Raw genomic sequence first — 17,002 nt, forward strand, 5'->3', positions numbered from 1 at the left:
GTATTGTTGTTTACTACTTTGGCTGCCTAGATTTCTTGCAGTTGGGTCATGAGCCTTCTGACAGAATTTTCTGCCTGCAGAATAATTTCTTATTGTTGTAAGAGCAGCCTAAAGATGTGCAGGTTAAGTGAATTGGCCATTCTGAATTTCCCATAGAGTCCAGAGATGTGCAGCCTAGGTGGATTGGTGATGCTAAATTTCCCATCGAGTCCAGAGATGTGCAGGCTGGGTGTATTAGCCATTGGAAATGTAGAGTTATGTTTTTGGACCGAGGGTGGATCTGGGTGGGATGCTCTTTGGAGGTTCAGTGTAGACTTGAAGGGTTGAATGGCCAATAGGGATTCTATGATTCTATGATTCTATTTTTTAAAAGAACACATTGAGGAAATCAAAGTATATTTGTCTATTAAAATTAAATTCAGTGCACAAACATCACAGAATATTCTCCCATAAAAATCAATTAGTGTCAGTACCATATTTGCAAACCTACATCCTTCCTAACAATCAATGTCGAAAGAAATGCATTGTAGAAAATCAGAGGATGAAGAATAGATTCCATGATTGACCTTGAGGTAAAACATGTTTGCACTGCAAAATGTGGAACAAATGCATTTTTGCTGCAGCATGTACTGAATCAAATGCAGCCCAGTGTTTTAAAGTGAATTTGTAAGAAGAATCCTAGGAGCTGGTGAAGTGTAGTCTAAATGTTGTGAAGTTATTTCCTTCAATGGGCTCTCAAAGTGAGAGATTTGAGGCTGCAAATCAGGAGATTGACTTCAAGCTGTTGTAAATGCCTGCCCTAGATTACCTGCTGGTTTCAGCTAGAAATCAAAGCTCGATGCGTGCGTAGGTTTAGTGATTTAATATCTGCCTGACAGGCTCAAGGCTCAGCTGATATGAATTAAGATGGACATCCTCCACTATAAACCTTCAAGCATTGTACCTGACCAGAACTGATTGTAGTCTTTGACAAACTATACAAAAATAATTAGAAGCAGATCTTTCGGACTTTAAAAAATGCACTGTCGGTGGGACATTTAATCATATGAATTCATACTAAACAAGCCCAAGCATTCCCCAAAGTGACAGTCTATTTTTAGTACTTCACTTTAGCACCAAGTTTGATGTTCAGGCATAATATTTACATGCCTGTGTTTTTGCTTGTAGAAAGAATTTAGATAACATGGGTATCCAGAGTTTCCTTCGGGGTTCTTTGAACTGCATCTGTGGGTTTGGTCCAGACCTTATTTAAATAGCCTGAGTGAAGAATACCCTGATCTTAGCTTGAAGCTAAATGACTGATTGGTGATGGTCTCCCAATCTAAGTGTACGAAACAATATAATTTAAATCAGATTGTACACAGTCCAAGTTGATTTGTCTGTCACTATTCTCCCTCAGGAACAGAATGCATAGGTACGGTGAAGAGATACGTTTCCACAAGTTAAACATTAATCTACTGCAATAAATTCACAGAAACCTGATCTAATTAGAAAGTTATCTTACAGCAAAATAAAAGATTAAAGCATGTTGAAGAAATGTATTTGAAGAATTTTAAATGATCAAAGTCATTAAGACAAAATCAACTAAATACTTCTTAAACAGATGAAAAGCTGCTTTTCACCACTACTGCTGTAAGCTAATGCATCCACTGCCAAAAGCAATGGTTGCCTAAATACAGCCTTGTAAATGACAGACTACTAAACATTTCAAATAGAACCCTTGGGATAGAATATTTGCTTTTGGACAATCAGGAAACTTGACGGAAGGTAGGTTTGAAATTACACTGATCATGTTGCATGTCAAAGTTTATACTAAAATTTATTTGCAAAATCACAGATGTAAAATCTTCTAAGAAGCAATGCAATTGGGCAATGTAGTAGAAGCGTTTCTTTTCCTTTCCACTAAAAATAATCACTGATACAGTTTTATTAACAGTTGAAGATGAGTCTATCACAAAATAAGCAATTTAATAAACATCCAGTTCTCCATCTGTGAATAACCAGGGTTTAAATCACTAAAATGACTTTTTAACAAAATGAATCCTGTATTAGTTTCTGGGGTGTACATTAATCAGTTTCTTAGTGCATTAAGCATGTTTAATATGGAAAAGTTTCAAAAGCATGCTTGCCAGCGACTGCACAGTTGAGAAAATAAATTACATTTGTACTCTCTCCACAAATGGTTGCAAATCATTTTGCTCAATCTGCAGATGTGGCCACTGATATAGCCAGAGTTATCTTTGGAAATATTGATTTTAAAATCAGTAATAAAACAACATCAACCTGATTTATGCTTGGCCTAAGTTAGGCTTGAGCTCCCCACAATCTTTGCTCCAGTTTGGTTAATTTCACCTGGTTTGTGCTGGAAGGATAATGCATCAATTGTTCACATTGTCATAGACTGGGTGTATGATCCAAGGTGCACTTTGTGATCTGACAGAAGTCCAGACCTCTGTGGAAATTGCCCAGGACATTTGAACTTTCAATTGGAAATTCCCTTGAACTCCAGGATTTTCCACAAAAATCCCTGATACCAACTTGACTGAGCCAAATCTGCTGATCAGGCCTAATTGTCCTCCCACCACCCAACTATTTTCTGACCCAATCTGTTTAGCCCCCACCACTAAATGCTCCTTATGACTTGATCTGACAATACCTCATCCATCTACCACGCTATTGACTATTAAGACCACTTATGAACTGGTTCCCCTCTTCAACGTTCAATGAGTTGGTTGCATATTGTGTGTTGGCTCGGGTCATCACACAAATGGCTAAATCCCTTTAGCCAAATATATCTATTAGAAAAACACTTTCACATCAGAGCTAAACCAAATGAACAACAGGCAGATCATTTTAAGAATGAAGCTACCTATTTTAATTTAATCAAATTTCAGCTCAGATTGTTTTTGATTTAATTCATATTGGTTTCATGAAAAATGATCAATCTACCAGGATCAGATGATTTCTGTTGCATTATTAAGTCAACATTTTATTTTTTTGTCACTTTCTAAAACTGTTTCAGTGCATGAAAGTCCCAGTATTAAATTGGCCAAGGACATTCAAAGAAAATTGTCAATATAGCTCCATAGCACTCACTGCACCCCATTTATCCACGTAACAACTCACTTCACTCATTTATTCATTCACCTGGTCATTATCATTTATCCAAACTGAACATTTAAAATTACTATATCACACTCGTACCTCAAAAAAGAAGTGTTTCCAGTCTTCTCTTGGTTCCTTCAATATTCCAATGAAACTCTCTCCTCTGGAAGGTTTACTTGACTTTTCTCAGGAAGATGGATTAAGAAGAGTTGGTCAGAAGGGTCGGGCAGCATTGGGATGAGCAAAAATAGGAGTAGACTACCCATGCAATGTTGATTGCCACTTCACAAAAGATCTGAGCATCTACTACATGTATCACTAGCGTACAAATTGGACAGTGCGTTTTTGGATTATATTTGAATGTGTAGCTCCATTCTTAAAATGAGTTACCTCCTGTTCAGTTAGTTTGCCTCTGATGTGAAAGCATTTTTTGAATGGAACTGTTTGGCTGAAAGCTTTTTAATCATTTGCACTAATTAAATGATGTAAATGCAAGGGATTTGTGCCATTGAAAACATGATACATGCCCCAAATAGTACACAAGCAATAAATCAACTGAACACTTCTGGCCATTAGTGGAGGAATTGCTTCTTAATTATGTGATTTCAGGATACAGACCTTTACTTATTTACAGGAAAGATTCATTTTAGCAGGGAATAGATATAGAGTGGTCTTAGCTAAATAATAATCTATATATTAATATACAAAGGTTTGAAGTTAACGACTATCAATATGATTAAGAAAAGTAACATTTTTAGGCTTTTTGTTTCCAAGTTTTCTCTATTCTTACCATTAATATGCTGATATTTGTTCTTGTGGAATTCGACAGACATTACTTCAGTATCCAAAAATAAAGACCACGGACACTGGAAATCTGAAATGACAGCAAACAAAACTGGAAAATCTCAGCAGATCAGGCAGCATCTCTGATACTTGCTAACCAAATAAGATATAATGCTGTATAAGGACCTCTGCTTACTGAGTAATTATAATGAACAGGAATGATGTACGAGCTCCTTGTAATCTCTCTTCCACTGCAATAAAGTGCAGTGTGCAGCTGGCCTTCTGTTCTGCTTATAGTTTCTCTTGGCCCTGGAGTTGAATGGAGAATGGTCAAAAAGGTTTTGAACTCCACATCGTCCAGAATCTGTAAGGATCAATATATTCATCCTGATATCCAAAGTTAAAAGTAGTCTCCTTGTAATTTGCTATAAGCTCTGTGACCCAAAACTTATCCTGTGGGTCTGTAGAATCAAAGGAGTCAAAATGTCATGGTGGGCATGTTACATTCTCCAGGAAGAGTTCGCTGGCTTCTCTTGTGTCTCCTACAGCTAAGGCATGTATGGCATGCCATGGTCTCTGTGCTACCATGTAGCTGTGCCCTGAATTCTCTCTTTACACTTGAAACTTTTTATAAAACTGTTTGGGTTGGTTCCTGTCTGTGGGGATGTGAGCCGCACCCTGTTTCTTTAAGCATTTGCATTTTGCAGATTCTCTGAGTGATCACTTGTTCCCCTCCTCGTAATGCTCTTGGTTTTCTATCATGATATACTCACGATAGCTAATTGATTTCCTTCTGTTGTTTGCCGAGTACTCTGTCATGGGCCTTCTCTCAAGCCTTTTGCTTGGGCATTCCCTTTGTGTGATTCAGCACCTATATGAGGCTCAAACTCTTTTCAGTCACCTCTGCTGAACTTCACTTCAATTATTTCCCCCATCTTGAGGTATGGATCACTGGCAGGCCTCTTGGTTCACCTGTAACCCTGGACAGTCACTGGGCTTCACCTCAGGTTCTTATTACACATCTTTGGTCCTCTGGGTCTGGTCACCATCATTGCCACATAGTAATCTGAGGTCTCCTCTCTTGAATGAACAGCAATAAGCTGTAATGAACATAATCACATATAAGAGAGAATATCTTACCTGGAGCCCAACAGATCTAGGCTTCAAATTTATGTGATCTGGTGTGACAAAATAATAACTGTTTGCACAGGCTTAATAGCTATTCCTAGAAAATGTAATTTCCTTTACTCCACAGCAACAACTTCTGTACCAAGTGGCCTGTATATTTCTTCTGTGAAGAGAGTGCACCAGAATTTCAGAGGCACACAGTACTTCTTGCATGGTCACATCTCAGAAAATCAATTGATCTGAAAATGTTACTTCTTCCATCTCTGAAACAAGTGAAGCTGTCTGTTATTTTAGATCCCACACTGACAGCAACTCATCACATGAAGACTGAATTAATATCAAGAATTCATTATTAATAGTTAACTGGGTCAAACATGTGAAGAGCTGGCTGTAGGGAGAATTTTACCTTCAAAGTGTGAGGCTGGCCTTAAGCATAGATGATTTACCCAGGAATGAATTATGTTCAGTGAGATGTTCTACAAAATCCATACTCATTACTTATGTAAGTATCTCAGAAAGTTATTTAAGGTGCAAATGCATTCAAAATATTAAACTCCAATTGTGCTCTCCTTAGTATTGAATACTATACATCTTTATCTTCTAGAACAAAGACATATTTTAATACTGAGGAAAGTACAGTCAAAAACCACACCATTAGATAGCTTGAGCCAATCATCAAATATTAACAATGAAGTGTGGAGGGTGGGGAAGGAAGGACACTACTGTTGGGGTAGGGAGAAAAGATATTCGCTCAGACTTGGAGAATAGACAGAGAGAGGCATAATCAGAAGCTGGGAAGCAAAATGCTTTCTTTAGGGAACCTGCACAGTGCTCTTGCTCTTCCTGGTTTGCAAAGATTTCAGAGAAAGACAATTATATGTTTTTTGAGTCATCAACCAGAGCCAATCTTTTACTCTTGTGTTGCCCAATCCCTGGGAACCTCAGGTAGCATAGGTTAATTTTAAATTGTGTTCCCAATTACACTGCAGGAACTTGATTAAACTATGTTAATTAAGTGCCCACTAATGTGATACTCAAACACAATCTAGTTCTGTAAAATTGGCACTGCATTAGTGTGCACACTGAGTTAGGTCCCACTTGATGGTTTAACTCTGGCCCTAATCCCATCATGCCCACTGTGAAGTGGCTACCATCAGTGTTATGGATTGAAAAGTATGAGACGAATTTGTTCTTTATATTAGACTAAAACATTTGTGGATTGTACTTTTAAATACTTTTGTTGCAGCAAAAGCTCAGGCAATATTACAAAACAATTTGATCCTACAATGGGGAAACGTTTAGATTGGACTGGATAGAAAAATTAAAGTGTACCAAATAACTTCCTTGTCTCTAGATATTCTATAGTCTTACAATAACTCCATGTGGAAGAGTTTTTCAAGTTCTACCTTCAGATATAGGGTCACAAATCATAATTGTCTTCGGCCCAGTCTTATTGAGGTAGACAACATGTAAATAACATCACAGTGCAGCCCACTGTGGAGTATTCCACTGATTGGTTGCATTCTTCAAAAGGAACCTCTCACTCTGCATGGTTAGTCTATGTTTCATAGAGTCAGAGAGTCATACAGCATGGATGCAGACCCTTCATCCAACCAGTCCATGCCCGAACATTGTCCAAAACTAAACTAGCCCCATCTGCTTGCCGGCCATATCCCTCCAAATATTTCCTATTCATGTACTTATCTAAGTGTCTTTTAAATGTTGCAACTATACTCACATTCACCGCTTCCTTAGGACATATATTCTACATGCGAACCACCCTCTGTGCAAAAAGTGGATCTTCGTATTTTTTCAAATCTCTCTCCTCTCACCATAAATATAGGCCCCCTAGTCTTGAAATGCCCCACTGTAGGGAAAAGACATCTATCATTAGTCCTATCTATGATTTTATAGACCTCTATAAGGTCACCTTTCAACCTCTTAAACGCTCCATTGAAACAAGTCCCAGCCTCTCCAGTCTTTCTTTATAACTCCAACCTTTCATACCCAGCAACCTCGTGAATCTCTTCTGAATCCTTTCTAGCTCATTCTCCTTCATGCCTTAAAGACAGCTTGCCCCCTCAAAGGGGAACTGCATTTATTGGTAAGATAATGCTGCAGACTGTGAAAGCTCTTGGAAGAAGCAAATGAATAAAAAAAATGGAGCAAACAGCAACTGAGAGGGCTCTGGGCTTCCTGACATTGTGCTGGATGTATTAGTAGAATCCTGACAGTGCAGGAAGAGACCATTCAGCCCATTGAGTCTACATTGACCTTCCAAAGAGCACCCCACCCAAGCCCACTCTATCCCACATTTAGCATGGCCAATCCACCTGTCCTGCACATCTTGTGGGAAGAAACTGGAGTACCTGACAGAAATCCATGCAGACACGGGGAGAATGTACAAACTCCACACAGATCATCAACCAAAGCTGAAATCAAACCCAGACCCCTGGGTATTGTGAAACAGCAGTGCTAACAACTGAGCCACTGAGCCCAGAAAGGTGAGATGCAATGTCTCCAGTACGTCCATAAAGTGAATGCTGGGAAGTGTGTAATTCTTGGTAGCAGTGCCAGGAGCAGTTCAAGATCTCACAGGTGATCAGTGTGGATGAACGCATCATCGTATAAAATTTCCTACCATCCACGTTGCTCAACACAGGCCATCTCTGCCTCTCGCCCACCATTAATTTTGAACAAACAGGACACAGCTCTGACATTCAGTTATTTCAGCTTACCCTCATTCGTCTACAATGCTGCTGACATCACATCCAGCCATTGCTGCTTCCACATCCCTCCATGTATTCTAGGCCCATCATCCAAAAACATTGGAAAATATTTCTTTATGCTGGCAGAAACAGGTGGTCCATTGTAGGAGCTGCAAGAGACAGACATGATTCTCTCATCTGAACCTTCTGGAGGTGATAGTGCTCCACATGAAAATTGCATCTGATGTCACTGAGAATATTGAAGATAATGAGATAATCTCATCACCCAAAATTGACATTGATGGATTACCAAAGGTGGAAAATGCTGTCACCTATTCACTTGATGCATTGTTTGAACTGCCAGGTCGTTCGTTGTCACTAACAAGAGCCTCTAAGGAATTCAGTTCCAGAGCTTCACTCAGAGCTTGAACTCATCCTTTCCAGTGTGCTAATGGAAACCATGACAGGCTATCCATGATGCAGCATCTAATGGCCAATGTCTCAACTTGCACTGCAGCAAACAAAGAAGCCACTCAACTTCCCAGTGCTGCAATACAGGCTCAGCCAGAACTCATGTGATCAACACTTGCTATCAAACAGGTTCAGGCTGTTGCTACCATGGCTTTGGGTTCAAAGAAACTTGCTAGATATCACAGTAGTCTAGCAAATGGCTGTCCAATAAATTACTAAGATCATTGAGGAGCTGGGTATTGATAGCAGCTACGACAGTAGCAGAGAATGAACCATCTGTCAGGATGATAGAGCGTTTGCCTACTCAGCATTTTCACACAGCATGCACCTTTGCTGTTGCCATTCACCCAGCTAGCCTAGACTGCTGCTGCACAAGCTAATAGTGAGCAGTCTAAAGCCAGGTCTACTAGGCCTATGGTGCTTTAGGACATCCTGCAAGGCTATTTACAGTTTTTCTGAATAAATGACAGTGACTTTCCACCAGCCTGGTTACAGTTACTGGGGCAGCATTGAGTCAAAGGCAGCAACAAAACAGGCATTCAGGGAATGTACAAGGCTGAAGAAATCAGTTTCTTATGTGTTGTTGAGAGTATTTGACAGATAAAAATGCTATAAACTAATTTTTTTGTTTGTAGCTTTACTTTCAGGACTTTGGCCAAGAAGATACAGATTAGATTCCCTACAGCATGGAAACAGGCCCTTTGACCCAACAGGTCCACACTGACCATCCAAAGAGTAATCCACCGACACCCATTCCCCTACCTTATATTTACCCCTAACTAATGTACCTAACACTATGGGCAATTTAGCATGGCCAATTCACCTGACCTGCACATCTTTGGACTGTGGGAGGAAACCCATGCAAACACATGGAGAATGTGCAAACTCCACACAGACAGGCATCGAACCACTGAGCCACCCTGCCACCCCAATACATGCAGAGGAAAGTGGAAAACTGTGGACCAACAGGGAGGTTGAGGTGACATCTTAACCTCCTTCTCTCCAAAGAGAACAATCCCAACGTTTCAAATTATCCTCATAACTGAAGTTTCTCATCCCTGGAACAATTTTGTAAACCTTTTCAGCTGTCTCTCCAATGAGTTCAAATCCTTCCTATAATGTGACACCTAGAAATGTGCACAGTACTGCAGGTGAGGTCTAACAAACAAATTCAGCATAACTTTCTTCCACTTATCCTCTGTCCCCTGATAAATAAAAGTATTTATTTACTGCTCCCTCACCAGTCCTGCCACCTTCAATGATCATTGAACATAAAAACCCAGGTCATTCTGCACCTGCACCCCCTTAAACATTGTACCCTTCACTTTATATTGCCTGTCCATTAATCACTATCAGGCTTCAACGTATGGTGAAATAAAACAAAATGGGCAAGCGGATATATTTCCATCTTTCACATTAAAAGTATGATTTGTGTCTTGACTTGACTTGGGGAACAATGAGGTATTCACTTGTCTGGATGATAGGGCTGCTTACCTTGTTGACTAGATGATGAGAGTGTGATGAGAAGTAAAGTCAACAATGTGTGTTCAATTTCTCAACAACCTGAGTTAGTTTTTCCAAGACATGTCTCATCATTTTACCCCATGCAAAGGACTGGCTACCCTCAAGTTGTACAAAACCAATTGTCTCTATTGCACAGAAATATCCCTTGTGGCTCAACAGCTCAACTCTATTCATGAGTTTGATATCAATTTCTATTCTTTATCTTTATTTCTTTATCTCCACAAAGGACTGGAGCTTAGTAGCATAACAGAAAGAGACTTGAGCAGAATAGTCTTCTTGAAATCCAACATTAAAAAATCTCCCCGAGGAACATGACACTTCTACAAACTCAGTGCTAACAAAAGTAAGTTCAAAAATATCCCACCTGAACATTGGATGTTTAAATAAAGAAGGCTAGCTTCCAGTCAACCTGCTCAGAAACAGGGGAGATTTGAACTGAGGTCTCCTGGCTCAAAGATAGGGACACTACCACTGCACTGAAAGAACCCTTAGCACATTAGTCTGAAGTTCACAATCGCTAGTGCAGGGACATTACCACCACGCCATCTCCTCCTATTGGATGCTTAATCCTTTATGTAATGTGACAAGGAACTCCCTCACATCAGCTTGGAGTGAATATGAGAATGCATTAATTGATCCTGCATGGACAAAATGACAGATTATATGCTAGATCAGCAGGAGATTTCTGGCTGCAAAGCTTTCACTCAGGACTGTGTCGGTGGTGCAATGGGGCCCCATTTCACAGCCCACTTTTTTTTTCACTAGGAAAGATATTGACCATATGAATAGAACAGCAAAACTATCTGATGATTGGCTTATTGGCTTTGTTTTCTGGCAAAGGCGTTTGATTTCAAAATGTCATTTTGTGTTTCAATAACTAAAATGATCGATTGAGTTGAATTATTTATTTAAAAGCTGATTAAGAATCTGTAGCCAGAGGCTGGTGTAATCTCCTTAGAAACAATCTCAATGTTTATTTTGAGGCATTGGCACCCTGTGAAAGACACAGAAGAGATACTCAGACGTTTCCCATTTTTTCTACCTTTGGCTAATTTGAGACAGCTGTGTTTTAAAGAAAGAGTGCCCTTGACTTCTGTGACTGTCAAGAGGAAGCACGAGATAATATTTTCAAGTAAATTTAACAATAGAACACATGATTGTATATTCTCAATATGTGAATGTATTCACAACAATTTCCACTTACACATGCTCACAGACATATACCCCCGCACAAGGACAAGTGATTACAAAAGGGAGTATCATGTATTTAGATTACCTTAAGCCAAAAAAGTCACTATTATATCTAATTTACCCAATGATGGATGCCTGAAATATTGCAGGCATGATGATTCCCCTTTGAGAAGTAGCAGTTGGACGTTTCCAATAATGGATTCAGAGTGGCTCACTGGTTACAGTCGCAGGTTTCTGGCTTCAAATCAGTCAAGGTTCAACACGCACACACAGTGAGATTGAATCTTTATCTTCAAACTCGTACAAAAAGCCTAGCTCCAAATCTCTGCCTACTGGTAGATTTTAGACAAGATACTTCATTTGCTAATCTGCATCTGTTCCCATTGTGTCTTTTTGTCTGATTGACTGAGCTTGCTATTAAAGTGTGTAATATTGGATGATCCATTCTCATTCTGTCCAGTGACCATAGTATGTGCTATCCATAAGCTACAGAAATTATTTTTGATGATTTGTGCATTGACAAACATTAATATTTGAGTTTCACCCATTTGCATCTCCTTGTTGTTAAAATGGGTTTTTTTCTCAGACGCATTCTGTAGGATTCCATTTGGCCGTCAAGATGTCTGCAAGCCTGTTTTGAACCAGTTTCTGTAGGCATTTGGACAACAGCAGGCATAAAATCCACAGGAAAGATCTGTTACATTTTAGCGCTTTTTCAATGAGTGTACCAAAAAGTTATTTGCATTTTAGAGTCCCGTTCAGTATAGCAGACCAACTTCCAACCTTGTCTAGTTACATCTATATTAGAAGAGAAGTAAGACAGTCATCTGAACTCTCAATACTACATTGTTTCTAAACAGACCGTCAATTTTCCACCTTGTTTTAAAAGTATACGGTTCATGAGTATAATGATATACCATCAAGGTCAGTGTATTCTAAGTCATCAGGAAAGGAATGTATGGGATTGACGAAAATGCATATTTCACATTCTGCCCAGTGGAACTCCTGATTGACGTCACAGGAGAGTCAAATCAGATGAGATGTGAAACCAGCACTGAAATTGATCCATCAGTTTTCTGACAAGGGGGTGAGGCTCAAATTATTCCTTCAATCAAAAGTGAGGAACTAGGGGAAACCCACTGATTTTGTATTTTCATTTCTGGGTACCTTTGTGAAATACAAAAGAAAATGATTCAAAACTTATGTTAACAATAGAAATATGCACCTGATTTCCATAGACTGCAGTAACATCTAAAAAGTACAACCTTCTTCTTTTCTTCTGGGCATATTTTAACCCTGCAAAATTAACTATTTACCTGCATCATCAGAGAGTGAAAGCATTCAATACAATAGAAATAAATTCCAAAAAAAAATCAACATGTTACTTTTGTTTCTGTGTGTGCTGTGGCAACTGCCTGGTGGCTGATTCTTCTATTTTGTAATGAAGTAAATGATATTGTTGTCCTATCTTCATGGAGACTGATTTTGTTTCCTCTTGTTTAGGTAATATTCATGCGCAAGGCTTTCATCATGATGTCTACCTTTTGAAGCTAGGTGGTTATGGCATGGATGTTTACTTAGTGAAGTTGGTTTGGAATCCTATTAAAAATTATGACCATGTCCCAAATCTGGGATTGCTGACCCCAATCCTGGTCTTTCCAATTGTCAGGATCTTTTTAAGGATGTGAGGTGATGTGGGTAGTGAGCATACAGCAAGCACTCTGGTTACGTTTTGAATATTGGCACAGCCCAGTCCCCTACAATTTTCATAGAGTAAATGAGCTTTCAAATGACACATGGATCATAGCATTTCAGAGGTATCCTAAATCATCGTGAGCATGGGGGAATTTTTTAAATGGTAAGCTTTATTAACATTATTGGCTGAAAGCCCAGACATCCATTGCTCTGTTGAAACACATAAGGCTCTGCTTGATTAATAGACCTGGTTCCCTGATTTCTAAGGTCAATTTTTCAATGTTTATTTACATAATGCTTTAAGTGCTTGCAGTTTCTGCCATGGATGCTTTAGATTTTATTGATGATGACACTTTCATTGACACTGGTGCTGTGATTCATTAAATTGCAAGCAGTAGGTGTTAAAAGAGCAGGAATATGCAAGGCTAAAGTCAACACCATTGTTAGATGAGGAAGAACAGTAGGCAGTCTCTAAGAAAGTACTGCAGGCTGAGGAGTTCTTCAGATGTTTAATTTATTTTTGCAAAATAAATGTACAAAATAGACAAAAGGAGGATGGTTCCACTCAGTGCAGTCCATCCCCATTCCTGGTGCAGTCCTCAGCCCATCCTACTGACAGTGTCAGTCTTTATCCTGCCAGGATCACAGCCTTGTCTCCATGGCCCTCCTTTTCAGACACATCTTCACTAATGGTAGCATCGTTATACATCGGTGCATGCATAGAGGCTTCCTGCAACCTGTTCTGTCACAGCCAGCTGATGTCACAGGCTACGTCACTGTATTTCAGCATTGTAGGTAATCACTGCCTATTGGCTTGTGATAAACAGCAGTTTATTGAAGAAGATAGAAAGTAATGGATGAGTGACATTTTCCAAGCTTTTTTCTTACACATGGTCGGAGAAAGTGAGGACCTCAGATGCTGAAGGTCAGAGTTGAGAAGTGTGACACTGGAAAAGCACAGCAGGTCAGGGAGCTTCCAAGGAGCAGGAGAATCGATATTACAAGCATAAGCCTTTCATCCTGACGAAGGGCTTATGCCTGAAACACCAATTCTCTTGCTCCTTCGATGCCACCTGACCGGATATGCTTTTCCAATGCCACACTTTTTGATGATTACACATGGTAGTGTCATGAGAGGATTCATTGATACAATGAATAATGAGTCAATACATATGGAAATGGCATAATCTGGAATGGGTGCACCCTGGAAGATGGATGGAGTGTCTCATAGTTGAACAAGGGTGGCATGAGGGACCATGAGGCACAAGTGGGGAGACATAGCCAGGCATGGGCCATAAGGGACCATGTGCATGGGTGGAGGTGCATATAGTGGCATGGATGCACCAAAGCAAGCCTGTAGGCGGTGGGTGAGTGCGACAGGTGAGGGCTGTAGGATCTTTTTCTTATTACAACTGTGTTAAGGTCCCACTACCTCTGAAACCACAAGCTTCAGCAAATAGCTGTCTCTGTATCTGCCTCGAAATCTTTTCTCTGGCCCAACTCTATCCTGCAATCACTCCCCCAGCCCCCACAGTAATGAAGATCCCACCTTACCGACACTTCCTCCAAGCCAGGTGGGCTGGGGCAGGAACTTGTCTGACTCAATGATGTGCATCTCAATGATGAAAATCCAGGCTAAAATGCTGGAATTACTGGGTCATACATAACACACCCATTCTCCACTACTGATTTTGCCCACATCTGAGCTCATTAACAGCTTTTAATGTGCACCATTGAATTTGTTTTCTCATTTGTGAGGTGTGAGCTTCACTGCCTGGCCAGCATTTATTGCCCGTCCCTAGTTGCCCTTGAGAAGGTGGTGGTGAGCTGTCTTCTTGCACTGTTGCAGTCTGTTGCTCCTGTAAAGATTTCCATTCAGTCTTGTGCGTCTGAATTCATTTTTCACTGTCTGCAGCATATATCTATTGATCTTCCAGACTTTGGTCTGTCAAGCACTTTCTCACACGCTCCCACTTCAATAGACTGCTCGCTTTATTTGAATTGCTTGTTTTCTAATCATTCTCAAATTGAATATCTGGCTTAGCTTGAAGGTATCATTGCTGCCTCTGAAGTAGGATATGGTTGGTTCAAGCTTCATTCCAGAGAACTGAGTGTACATTCCAAGATCATGTTCCAGGACTGCAGTGTGGGAGATGCTATCTTTTGAATGAGACCATAAGAAACTTATTTGCTTATCAGAGGCATAAATTTTGCCACTGTTCGAGGAGGATTTGATTTCTTTTCTTTTTGCCATGCTTTACATTTTGCCTTCAACCAGCATCAACCAATCATTATCCCTCTAACCCCTGCAGCTGTTCAAAAAGTTATTTTCTAACAACAATCTAGTATGAAGGGAAAGATGCTGGTTCAATCAGCAACACTCACATCCCATGATCAAATAAAAAGATATCTGGGCATTATTCCACTGCTGTTATGAGGTCTTGCTGAGTGCAACTTTCCCTGGATTAAACAAATGGATATACCTGAAAATGTTCTTCATGACTACAAAATGCTTTGGAAATCCTGAGGTCAAAGAGAGATGCAATACCTCAAATCTTTTCCTTTCTCCTCGTAGGAAATAAGGTGATTTTGCCTGTTTAACCTGCCTCATTCCTTTATATTCATTTCACCGTATACTCTAAATTAATTATGTGAAGGAGTCAGGATGAATAAAGAGTTAGATCTCAAATCAATGTAAAATTGATAAATAATTTAAGGCATGCCAGTGAGTGTGTTGATCTTGGATACAAAAGAAGGAGATATATGTGAAGTTGAGCTTGTTGATTTTGGTTATGAATTGAAATTAAAAACCGGGTGGACAAAGTCAATAATCATCATCCAAAAAAAATAGAAGCAACTACAAATTGGCCAGATGTCTTCTAATTGGAAACCTTTCATTTTGCCAACTGACAAAAGGAGAAGGTATCTAGAGGTTTAGGTCCATGCTTATAGCATTCATTAATTCCCAACTCCATCAGAAAGTGCGCAACATTATCGAGAAGGGAAACAACCATGTTTCCATAAAGTCAACCCCTCCATTGGATTGTTCCGGACTAGTCAGCAGCTAAGCTGCACAAGTGTTGGCATGGTTATCTGCCTACGCTAGTGAACTGAAGTGGTCCCAGAAATTACAGTGGGGTCACTGCTTAATTACTGCCATCCAGGAAAATGAGGAGACATGTTTACTGAATATGCTTCATAAGATAAAATCTCTGTCTTTATTTCTCCAAGGAACATTTTTTTAAAGTCAGTAACTGAAGGAACTTAGATTGTTCAATTGTCTTGTGATAATAAAATGTATGTGGCCTAGAAAGAAATCTGTTGTTGAATTGACTGATAAAAGATCTTGAAGGTGAGATAATTCCCAAATCACTGTCACCAACAGAGATCAGACTTTATCAGAAAATTAATACTTTTCATTCTTGCTGAAAGAATCAAATTTGCACAAATTCACAGATTGAAAGGGTTGAGTCTGATAAGAAGTCCTAGACAATGTAATTCAGCTACAAAGTGCTGGGATTTTAAATGTTACGCCTGACAATTTGGCTCCAAACAATGCCAACAAAGTGCAAGGGCTCATCTGCTTTATGTCCCTTTAGAAGCCATTTTGGGGCATGGTAAGCATGTCTACAGGAATATTCATCAGATATATGGGAATAGGCAGATTGTGATGTCAATTAGCACAGAGCAATGGCTTCATACCTATACCACCACTTTGGAGCTCAGGAAATTATTTCTCTTTGCCTGTAAGAAAGTAATACATTTAAATTATTCGCATACTTTTATTCAAATTTTCTTATTGAGATTGCACAGTTATAGAGTCACAGAGTCAAATGGCTGTACAGCATGGAAACAGTTGTTCAGGTAGCATTCAAGGAGAAGAAAATCGACATTTCAGGCTAGAGCCCATCTCTGGCCCGAAACATCAATTTTTCTGCTCCTCAGATGCTGCCTGTCCTGCTGTGCTTTTCCAGCAACACATTCTCAACTCTGATCTCCAGCATCTCAGACCTCAACGTCTCCCAGCATGGAAACAGACCCTTCGGTCCAAATCGTCCATGCTGACCAGATATCCTAACCTAATCTTGACCCATTTGCCAATATTTGGCCCATATCCCTCTAAACCCTTCCTATTCATATACCTATCCAAATGCCTTTTAAAAATTATAATTGGACCAGCCTCCACCACTTCCTCTGGCAGCTCATTCCATACATGCACCACCCTCTGCATTAAAAAGTTGCTCCTTAGGCCCCTTTTAAATCTTCCCCTCTCATCTTCAACCTATGCCTTTTAGTTTTGGACTCACCCACTCTGGGCAAAAGAGCTTGTCTATTTACCCTATCCATGCACCTCATGATTTTATAAACCTCTATAAGGCCACCTCTCAGTCTCTGAC

The sequence above is a fragment of the Chiloscyllium punctatum genome, chromosome 2, assembly GCF_047496795.1.
Source record: "Chiloscyllium punctatum isolate Juve2018m chromosome 2, sChiPun1.3, whole genome shotgun sequence".
NCBI classification, from domain to species: Eukaryota; Metazoa; Chordata; class Chondrichthyes; order Orectolobiformes; family Hemiscylliidae; genus Chiloscyllium; species Chiloscyllium punctatum.